This window comes from Vigna umbellata, chromosome 5, assembly GCF_029865625.1.
Source record: "Vigna umbellata cultivar VRB3 chromosome 5, Vumbellata_1.0, whole genome shotgun sequence".
NCBI lineage: Eukaryota > Viridiplantae > Streptophyta > Magnoliopsida > Fabales > Fabaceae > Vigna > Vigna umbellata.
Window position 1 is genome coordinate 47945515 of NC_142169.1, and position 12149 is coordinate 47957663.

Sequence of the window (12149 nt, forward strand, 5' to 3'; positions counted from 1 at the left end):
TGACTTCATCCACTTCGTCAACTTCGCCAACATTGTAAATTTCATCAACTTCGTCTAGTTCATCCACTTCGTCCACTTTATCCACTTCATCCGCTTCGTCCACTTCCTCCACTTCGCGCACTTCGCCCACTTCGTGCACTTCGTCCACTTCGTCAACTTCGTCCTCTTCGTCAACTTCGTCCACTTCGTCAAGTTCGTCAACTTCTTCAACTTCGTCCACTTCGTCAACTTCTTCCATTTCGTCAACTTCGTCAACTACCTCAACTTCGTCCACTTCGTCCGCTTCGTCCACTTTGTCAACTTCTTCAACTGCCTCCACTTCATCAACTTCCTCCACTTCCTCCACTTCCTCCACTTCGTCAACTTCGTCCACTACGTACAATTCGTCCACTTCGTCCACTTAGTCCACTTCGTTCACTTCGTCCACCTCGTCCACTTCGACCACTTCGACCACTTCCTCCACTTTTTCAACTTTGTAAATTTCGTCACCTTCTTCCATTTCGTCGGCATCGTTAACTTCCTCAACATCCTGAACTTCGTCAACTTCGTCCACTTCGTCAACTTCGTCCACTTCGTCAACTTCGTCCACTTCGTCAACTTTGTCCACTTCGTCCACATCGTCCACTCCGTCAACTTCGAAAACTTCTTCAACTTCGTGCACTTCGTCAACTTCTTTCATTTCGTCAACTTCGTCAACTACCTCAACTTCTTCCACTTCGTCCGTTTCGTCCACTTTGTCAACTTCTTCAACTTCCTCCACTTCATCAACTTCTTCAACTTCCTCCACTTCGTCAACTACCTCAACTTCGTGCACTTCGTCTGTTTCGTCCACTTCGTCCAGTTCGTGCACTTCGTCAACTTCTTCCATTTCGTCAACTTTGTTAACTTCCTCAACATCCTAAACTTTGTCCTGTCAGAACCATTAAAAACGCACCCAAAACCTCTCTGAACAGACGTCAGGTGTCAAGGAACGAGGATCCGAAAATCAGATAGTGGAATGCAGGTGTCAGCAGATGAGCGGACGTTCGTTTTAAACAAAACTGATTTTCTGAAATTTCGCGTCACTCTCTCTACATGCACTCTTCTTCTCCAAAACTCTGATCTTTCATTTCTCCTCCTTCTCTCTAAAAAGCTCTCCCTTATCTCTACCAAAACTCACCCTTTCTCTACTCCGATCCCCATTCACGCACCATAGAAACACTCCCGGCGTCGAGAGCTGTAGTTTGAACCGAACAGTTTTGAGTTCTGAACTGGTAAGTTTTCCTTTTCCTTAGCCGTTCGTTCTCTAGTACATGCAAACCAAATACCGGTTGCATGTTGTTATCTTGTTTGAACCATTATTGGTTTTTTTGGCTGTTTGGTTAGTTTGAAGAGTTGTGGAACGTAAGGGTAGAAGGATCTGTAGTTAGACGAACCGTATTCTGTTACTAGGACGATCGTTCACGCTCAGAGGTAAGGGAAGCTTATCTAATTTAACTGTATGTTCGTTTGCACGTTCGTTGATAATGAATGCATGTTGCTAAGTGGTTGAATGTATATAACGTATGAATACTGATATGCTTGTTTATATGGAATATGATTAATTAGTATGATATGGATTGTACGAAGTACGAAAATTGATTATGTTATGAATTTATAAAGTTACGAAATTTTGTATTAAGAAATGAGTTGAAGATAAATGATTCTGGTACGAATTTCCACTATGAAAGTGTACGTTCGGTACTGAACGGTCATTGACCGTTCGGTGTTTCTAGTAAACTTGGTTGAAATTGGATTCTTTCATTTGGAAAGAATCCTAGTTGAGGACGAGCGTCTTAGTGTGGTAATACTATGCGTGAGCGTTCGGCCAAGCGTAGTTGCATCTGAGTATTCTGTGATAAGCTTAAATGTTGTAAATATATGTATTTGTATATTTTAGTTATTCTTGAACACTATTCCAATAAAATCTTATTATAATTATCAAGCTTTCTATTATAAGTTAGTAGTGCTCGGTCTTACACCAATCGTTCGGGCTCGTTTCTTTATAATCTATCTTGAGGAAAATAGCGTTCGTCCAACTTCAGTAGAATTTCCCTCTACCGTGTTCGGTCATTGATTGGCATTAGGTTCTATATGTGAATTATTCTAAGTATGGTTCTTTAAACGTCTTGAAGTGTCTATATTCATTGGTTCCGGCCTAGAGCATTAGTACTTGACATGTTCTTTGAAGTGTTGGTTTGAGCTCACTAGAGTCAGTTCATTTAACTGATTCATGTTGTAAGTAACGGTCGTTCTTGGGTTATATAATGGTACTCGGTTTCTTCTCAACCTGACAGTAACCTCTCTGTCTTATTCTATTCTGGAACGGGAGACTTCTCTGTCTCGTTCTAAGTGTTCATCCTCGTTTTGAGTGAGGATTGAACGTTCGGTATTTGATGTTCTTAAGATCGGTGAGCAAAGATGAAATTAAAATGATGGATAATGAAAGATGAAGAGAATATGATACAGTGGAAATGTGTTGAGTTATGGACGAGCGTTCCGGGGAGGAACGACTCATAATTGAATATTGGAATTTGTAATGTATGAATGTGGTTATGCTAAGCTGGCGGTTCATCCTGATGTTCCGTGAGTACTCGTCCTCACGTAGAGGGGAGTAGGTCATGTGTGGGGACGGCAGGAGGTCCTAATCCTTAGGGTTACTTTGGACAGATAGGACTAACCTCGGGTGGCAGCTGATGAGGGTATTCCAGTTACTACATCACCCGGGTGCACGAACGTCGTAGCTACACAGATTTCATACAGTCCGGACAGTCAGTCCAGTATTAGGCCTTGCTTGAAACGTATGATGAAAAATATATTATGTGTTTGAATGTGAGAAATGTATGTTTATACTTGAATTAAATTATATAAGCTTACCCTATGTTTTCCTGTCCTGTCTTGGTTGGTACGTCCGTCTTTGTCATTGCAATGATCATCCGTGTGGATGTGAGCAGAAGGAGACGAGCTGCTGGAAGAGGCGCTGGAAGAAGAAAATTTGGTCGAGGTAGAAGTGAAGACTAAAGAATAGGACGTTTGGTTATTAGTGTAGTTTATTGTAAGGTGGTCGTTCGATCACCGTTCCCCTTTTTGAGTTATTTTGCCCATTCGGTATAGATTTTGTAAACCGTTCGGTCAAGTTGCTTATCTTTTATAGTTTACAATCACTCTTTTGTAAGGACGTTCGACCGTAAACGTACGTTCGGTTTATTTTAGTGTAAAGACTGATCTGAATTATTAATTAATGTGATTATTCACTACAAGAAAATAGCCAGTTATCTGCGGATCAGTATATACGGATTCAGATCCGTATATAATATATCTATTATATACGGATGTAATATACGGATGATCTACATACGGAAAATTCCGTATATAATGAGAGAAAATATTTACATACGGAATTTCCGTATATAAAGTCCGTATGTAAGGTTGGCGCCTTTGAGCACAATGCTTTCCAAGGATAAACCGTATGTATTTTTCGTATGAAAGGGGATAAAATATTAGCGGCTGATAATACATACGGATATAGGAAAAAAATAAATTAAAAAATTGAAACTGTGCTGCTAAAATGTGCATCTCTCTCGAAATGTTTCCCCTTTCTTTCTCGACAAAACTCTTTCTCCAGAACACCTAAATGCTCCCTCTTGCTCCTCCTCCGATTCTCCCAATCACGAGATTGCTTTTTCTTCGTTGAGCTCTGGCAAGTGAGTTACAGTGTGGCAGTTGCATTTTGATCGTTTCACCATCGCGATTTGGAAGCTTTGAGGTTGTTTTATTGATTGCTTTCTCTGTCCAAGCCTGGAGCTGTGGTTGTCCCTGTCTCGAGCCCTCTTTCGTCTGGCTGTCCCTGTCTCGAGCCCTTTCCACTTTCGTTGTCCATCGCGCTTTGGTTCTTCATCCTCTCTCTCGAGCTGACTCCTTCATCAAACACTGTTGTTGGGCGTCATTGTTCGGTGCGGTTCGGTGCTGAAAGAGCACCTTCATCTGGTAATTAAATCGTAATGTTGAGCAATCGATGAAATCCTTAAATAGTGAAAATGGCGAACCCTAATCTGGTTTTTTTTTTTTACATATTTGTGGTTCGGCTCCCAAGCCGTGGTTGGAGTGTTAGGAAGCATCCATTGAGGCTACTGTGTGGCGGTATCAGAAAATTGTTACTCGTATTAAGGACGAAGACATATTCTATTTGGAGTTGCGAAGGCCCTTAGTGAAGGAACCAAAGGTGAGTGAGTTCCTTTCGACTATTATAATTTTGTCTTTGTTTGATTCAGTGTTGTGTTGATCTGTATGGCTATTGTTAGTTTTCTTGAATTCACGTGTTGTTCATCGTTATCCTTTACTGTCTTGTGTTTTGAGTTTTTAATCATTGTTTGTCTGAGTTTGTTTGATTAATTAGGTTTTGAAATGATTTGTTTGAGTTTTAATCAGTTGTTTGACTTCTGTAACAAATGTCCTTAACTAACTGTTACAACGAAAATATATTAAGAACATGAGTCTGCAGTGTTGTTACATGAAAAGAAAGATACATTTGCAAGGCAATGCCTAAATACCCTTGATAAACATAAATAAACTAGAAAACCAAACCTTGATAAAAACATAAGTAAACTACAAAACCACTAAAACCAACGAAAAAAAGTTACTACTAAGCCATACATAATGGTATGGCTGTTGTACATAGATTTCTTCCTTGAGTTCTCCATGAAGAAATGCACTTTTCACATCTAATTGAAATATGATCCAGCCATTATGAGCAGCCACTGATAGTATTATTCGGATGGTGTCTAGCTTGGCAACTAGTGCAAATACTTCTGTATAATCCACTCCATAGTGTTGTGCATAGCCTTTTGCTACTAACCTTGGTTTATACTTATCAATTTCTCCATTTTCTCTAAGTTTGGTCTTGAAAACCCATTTTACTCCAATAGGTTTTGCTCCTGTTGGTCCAGTTTTCTGGTGTTTCAAGCTTTGACCAAATCTACTCTATGAGTCTAAATGTGTTTAAACTGATTGCAAACTCATATTAATCTCAGAAAAGCAAAATGACTGGTTGAATTCCTCACACTCTGATTTCAAAAATCTGCATCAATATTCTTCACTGGTTTGAAGTTGTGCTCACTGTTGTTGGTCAGATTTTGTGGTTTTGAATCTTGGTACAAGTGTGTTTACTATTGTTATACATGTTTCAAGTTGTAGCAACTCTTGTTAATGACTAAAATGCAAAATGCATACCTGAGTTCCCTACTTTCAGTAGCTTGTCTTGTCTTTGTTTCACAATTCTCCAATTCAATTTCTGGTCTGCTTTGGTCAATACTGTTTCTGCTCAGTTTTGTTGTGTATAAAGCTTGAGACAAGTTTCTTTTATGATTTTAAGCATGTCTCAAGGGATAGCAACTCCAATCAATCACAGAATTGAAAAATGAATGGTTAAGTTGATTAAATTCTGGATTTCAAAACTGTCACAGTTTTAAATAAAGTGTTTGCACCGTGCTTGCTGTCTTTGTGTGGTTTTAGGTCACTTTAAATCTTCTAGCTGATATCCTGTAGTTAGATCTAGTGTTTAGGCATTCTTTGAGTCTTTATTTGAACCAGCCAGCTTTGAATGTACTGTTTTATTAAATCTGCAAAAGTTTTCAATGCATTTTTCGGCATTTTAAGCAACTGCTGCTGTCATATGAAGCCACTGCCTGTGTCTATGTATTCTAACCAATTGAGCAAGTCTATGTTGTCATTTGAAAGTTGTGTGCAATGTTCAAATGGTCCTTGAGAAGCCTATATGCACAATTCACCTTTAAACCATCACATTTTGCTGCATTTTAAGCTACAACTGTTGTGAATTATAGAATCTGATTGTTTCAGTGGAGTTTAAACATTTGTGCATGTGTCTTTTACCGTTTGAAAGTTGTAGTTACTGTTCATTTGGTAAATTTGACACCAGTAAGATGTGTTCATTAATCTGTTCTTTTTACTGTTTATTGTGTGATTTACAGGAGGTAGTGTACGGAGGTGTGATTAGGGAAAAGCCAAGAAGCAAAGAAGATTGTCCACAATTCCTGAAAGGTATGCTTAATGTTATAGTCCTAGCATTTTTGAAGTAATAAGTAGTGTTCTTTGTCTTCACTCTGATTTATGTTAATCATCAGGTCAAAATTTCCCCCAAAGTTGTAGTAAAACAGTGAAATCAAAACTCAAGTAAGTGGTTCTAACCTTTTATTTGGATCTTTTTGCCCAAAATAATGTTGGAGTTGTGATGTTTTCTTGGATTTTAGTCAATGAGTTTGTTTTCTTTAATTTATTTATTTATCTTCTATTCTATTTTATATATTTAGCATTTATAGATATATTTATTAATTTGGTTTCTACTATTGGCTATCATGCCTTCTGCCATATTTTTATTTTGTTTTCTTCTACATTATAAATAATGAGTGGTGCAAGCAGCACCATTGCTTGCTTTGGAATCCTTACTTATTTCTTTGGTTCTTTAGTAAACAATACCCCAAACATTCCTTTTCCAATTTATAAATGTAGAGTAGAAGCCTAGTTTTTGAATAATGTCATATAGGAAACAATGACCTTAAAGTCCAATTTCCCATCTTACAAACTTCCTTTCCCTAACAAACAGTTTAATCTATTTGCAATTGAATCGTCTGTGAAACATGCAAAAGAAGTGAGAGTTTAGGATGCCACTTTTAGCCTCTGAACAGTTAGGTTATTGTTACCCTTTTCATCTAAGGTTGAAAGGTTTCAGCTTTCTAATAAAACATCTCCATTAAAAAAAGAACATTTATAGAGAGGAAGATTCTGGATTGATGGGAAATCCCCAACCGTTTTTCTCCCTCAACATTTAGCCAAATCCCCAACCGTATTTTGCAAGTCAGAAATGTTTGTGCAAGGATGCCAGAGATCATTAACAAGTTAGCTTTAACAAAATAGATTGACAGACAACAGTTATAATGGTTAATGCCTTGCTAGCTCATTTGTAACGTGTCCATCTCCTCACTCCACTAACACTATTATTCTTTCATGATCTTTTTCCACAGCATTGACACCAAAAAGTTCTACTTTCTTCATTATTTGTATCAACCCATGTACCCCAACTTACTCAAACCTCACTTCCACTCCTCTCATACTTAAAACTCGTTCTTTTCTCTTTAAACAATGGAAGAGAATACTCAATACTCTCTTACCCCCACTCTTGGTCAAAGAGTATAGATAAGTGCCCCACCAATGTATACTTAATGCAAGAGGCTAAAAACAAGATATCCACAATATACATGGTTTTAAAGTGTATCCATGACACTTTTTCATACACAAACAACACCCCAAAGTATCCAACCATGTGTACTAATTATAACAACATCACTTTTCATAAAGCATGAACATTTATACCCCATGTAATATGACAAACCTTTTAAACTAACATGACTAAGTACTTACCTAACATTACCTTCCAAGGAGCAGTGATGGAAATTCAATTACTGATTGTTTAGTGTTGAACTTTCTTATTACTTTTCCTTGAAGGAAAACTTGTAATACATAATTAATTTAGCCTTGTATTAAGTAATGGCTAATTTGTCGTTAATTGATATGTATACAGAACATGGATCAAGTTCCACCAAATCGTTCATGGATGTACGATAGGTGTTATAGAGGAAGAGGTGCGTTGAAAGAGTCATTTGTATTGGGTGTTGAAGAGTTTATAATTAAGGCTTGTGAACAAGACCGTTATCAAAGAGATGGGGGGCTTCGATATCCATGTTCAAAGTGCGATTGTACAAAGATTTTGAACGAAAGAGTTGTGAAGGTTCACCTGTATAAAAACGGTTTCAAGCCTAATTATTTCATTTGGGAGGATCACGGGGAAACCATGCAAGAAGCTGATTTAGATAATGATGTCACTTTCAGGGGTGTGGAGACAGAAGGTGAACCAAATGAACAAGTTATGACGATGGAAGACATGGTCCATGATGCTCTTATACAAAGACAACCCTTCCAAGCATCAAATTCTTCTAACATAGAAGAGGCTCCAAATGAAGAAACTCAAAAGTTTTATAACCTTTTGTTGGAGGCAAATACGCCTTTGTATCAAGGAGCATCAGACTCGAAATTATCAATGTGTGTGAGGCTTTTAGCTTGCAAGTCCAATTGGAATATTCCTAACCAATGCATAGATTTTTTTGCAAAAATGCTTTTGGATGTAACACCACACAAATGTGGTTTACCAAAAACTTACTACGATGCAAAAAAGATAGTGTCGAAGCTGGGATTACAATCGCAGAGGATTGATTGTTGTGTGGATGGTTGCATGCTATTCTATGATAATGAATATGGTAAGATGGATGGAGCGTTAGTTGAATGCAAATTTTGTGGGAAGCCAAGGTATCAACAACACAAGACAGGAGCAAGTTCAAAAAAAAAAGTTCCCGTTAAATCCATGTTCTATTTGCCAATAATTCCAAGACTTCAAAGACTGTATGCCTCAAAAGAAACTGCAACAGAAATGACATGGCACCATCACAACAGGTCGTCAAATGGTGTTTTGCGTCATCCGTGTGATGGAGAGGCGTGGAGGCACTTTGATAGAGTACATCGTGATTTTTCCATTGAGCCACACAATGTTCGACTTGGTTTATGCTCCGATGGTTTTAATCCATATGTGCAGGCGTCATCTATACCATATTCGTGTTGGCCAGTAATTGTCACGCCGTACAACCTACCTCCAGAAATGTGCATGTCTAAACCCTACATGTTTTTGACTTGTCTCATTCTGGGGCCATTCAATCCAAAAGTACGCATTGATGTATACCTAGAGCCCTTGATAGATGACTTGAAAAAGTTGTGGAGTGGTGTCATAACATACGATATTTCAAGGCGACAAAACTTTATCATGAGGGCGATGCTAATGTGGACAATTAATGATTTTCCTGCTTATGGTATGCTGTCTGGATGGAGCACCCATGGTAAATTGGCTTGTCCACATTGCATGGAGCATTCAAAGGCTTTTAGATTATATAATGGGCGAAAAAATTCGTGGTTTGACTCTCATCGGAGGTTTTTACCAAATGACCATGCCTTTAGGAGAAATAAGAATGCTTTCAAAAAGGGGGAAGTGGACATGGAAGACGCGCCACCATATTTGACGGGAACAGAAGTTTGGAATAGAGTTAATGGTTATCCTAAAGTAACTGAAAATGGTGCACCAAGAATAGATGGATACGGTGAGTGGCATAATTGGACGAAAAAAAACATCTTTTGGGATCTACCATATTGGAAGGATAATTTGTTAAGGCATAATCTTGATTTCATGCATATTGAGAAGAATTTTTTTGACAACATTTTTAATACTGTGATGAATGTCAGTGGAAAGTCAAAAGACAATGAAAAGGCCCGAATGGATTTAGGCTTGTATTGTAAACGAAAAGACTTGGAGCTCAAAACTCAGACAAATGGAAAGATGTACAAGCCAAAAGCTAATTATACACTTTCAGTAGACCAATCAAAACAGGTCTGTCAGTGGTTGAAAGATCTTAGGATGCCTGACGGATATTCTTCTAACTTGTCAAGGTGTGTTGATGTGAATAGGGGAAAGGTCATTGGGATGAAAAGTCATGACTGTCATGTGTTTATGGAATGCTTACTTCCTATAGCGTTTAGTTCTTTACCGACTCATGTTCTCAATCCCATTACAGAAGTAAGTCATTTCTTTAGAGATTTATGTTGTACAACATTGAATGAGGTCGACCTTCGGAAGATGGAAGAAAACATTCCAATCATTATTTGCAAGATGGAGAGAATATCCCCCCCCTCATTCTTTGATTGTATGGAACATCTCCCTGTACATCTTCCATATGAGGCAAGACTTGGTGGACCGGTCCAATATAGGTGGATGTACCCATTTGAAAGGTGACAATATCTCATTCAACAGTTGAATTTAGATGCAACACATATTGAAACTAACATACCACTTTCTTAAATTGTAGGTTCATGGGATATGCTAAACGTTCAGTTAAGAATAAAGCTAGGGTTGAAGGATCAATAGTGGCATCATATTTGCACAAAGAAACAACTCATTTTTGTTCACACTACTTCAAGAACTTTATGTTAACACCACAAAGCATGAGAAATGAAGTAGACACTGAAGTTGAAAGGACAACATTATCAGTGTTTGACGAAGGTGGTCGTCATTCCGGGAGGGAATCAACTCATTGGCTAAGTGACGAAGAATTGAGATCAGCTCATGTTCATCTCTTGATCAATTGCAATGAAGTTCAACCTTATCTTCAGTAAGGCTCCAAATAAATTGCATTTGTCTATGGATTTTGTTTTCATCATATTAAATTGATATTGACTGAATATTCTCATACCTACGGACAGCTCATTCTTACATACCTATCAACTTTCAGAGTCAAACAGTTCGACACATATACATGCAAATTTCCCATTGTGGTTCAGGGATCAAGTACAACTTATCAAATTCTTCGACATAAATTTGTTATTCACATATTGATTCATTTTTAATTATATTGAATAGGTTCATATATTTTTGTAGGTTCATAACGATCCTTTAAGTGTCAGAAACCAACATCTTAGAGATTTATCACTTGGTCCTTTAAGATGTGTGAAGGAATGGCATACCTACTTTGTCAATGGATATAAATTTCATACCCATGCATGGAGCCAGGGCAAGAAGACTATAAATAGTGGGGTTCATGTTAAAGGCCTTACAGAAGGGGGTGAAGATGATTTCTATGGTGTCATTAAGCACATATATGAGCTCGAGTATAATACCTCAACCATTAAGAAGAAGATTGTATTATTTTATTGTGATTGGTTTGATCCATCAAGAATAGGGACAAGAGTGGATTCAAAGTATGGCACTGTGGATATTCGAATGGATAAAAGATATATCTTGTTTGATCCTTTTATAATTGCACATAATGTAGAACAAGTGTATTATGTACCATATCCTGCATCGCGCACCGACAAACGGGGTTGGTGTGTTGCAATAAAGACCAAACCTAGAGGTCGTATAGACTCTAATGAGGAAGATGCCATTGAGCCATACCAAGTGGAGGAAATGTCACATGTTAATGACATCATTCAAGTTGAAGAAGTTATCCGATTGCAAGATATAGAAGCCGGTCTTGAAGAAGTGGACCCCAACAATGTACCATCAGTTCAACGCTATATGGATGAAGAAACAAGTCAATCGGAAGAAGAATGCAGTGAAGAGGGACAAAGTGAAGATGAGGATGAAGATTCATTTCACAGTTCTAGCAGTGAATAGAGTTACGATGTGTTCGTGTACCCATTGGTGATCATAAACCCATACTTGTAGAGGGGAGAAAGAAGAAGTGATGAATTCATTTATGTAATTTCAATTTCCGTGTTATTTTGATTAGGGGTGGGCAAATCACACTGTACTACATTGTATTGTAAAATTTTATAGTTAACTATAAACTAGTTTAGGAAAACTGTAAAACTGTAATGTACTTAAAAACAGCTCAAAGTAACTGATCTGAACTATTTTTTAGTTCAGTACAATTCAGTTAACTGTTTTATTCATGAAAATGTAATCTCTTTACTGGTTTAAACATCACATGATTTTTACAAATAAATCTTTTATATTTTAATCTTCAAGACTATAAAAGATTGGATTATTCACCTCCTGCTTGCAAACTGTAGATCTATCTATCCATCTTTTTTTGTTGTCTTTTATACTTTTAAAATTAATAATTACTCTGCTTTTATCTGGGTGTTGTTTCCCCTCGCATGATTTTCTGCCTTGGGGCTTCCGCCCTTTCTTTTACCATTTGTCTCAGAATCCAAACAAATTTCTTTGTAATTGCTGCAACTGTTTCATTGGATATATCGTTTTTTTTTTGTCTTCTGAATCACAATGCCTTTTATTAATATTGGTTGTTTACGCCGTAATTTGAACAAGTATGAAACATTACAATCATATTAGTATCACCCTCCTTAGCCTCTGAATCAACCAAAGCCTTAACTACTCGACTAATGGGTTATGGTATCAGCATAATACTAGTGTATGATTCCCACACACCACAAGTTTCAACACTCCAATAGAAAACTGGTATCAATTTTCAACCAAATACCCATTCCCTAGAACCAAT

General features: G+C 37.6%; 1 pseudogene; it reads left to right on the top strand.

Annotated features, from left to right (window-relative positions):
- The first annotated feature begins 7543 nt into the window (after positions 1-7543).
- On the top strand, positions 7544-10302 carry LOC148198501 (uncharacterized; annotated as a pseudogene).
- Positions 10303-12149: the final 1847 nt, after the last annotated feature.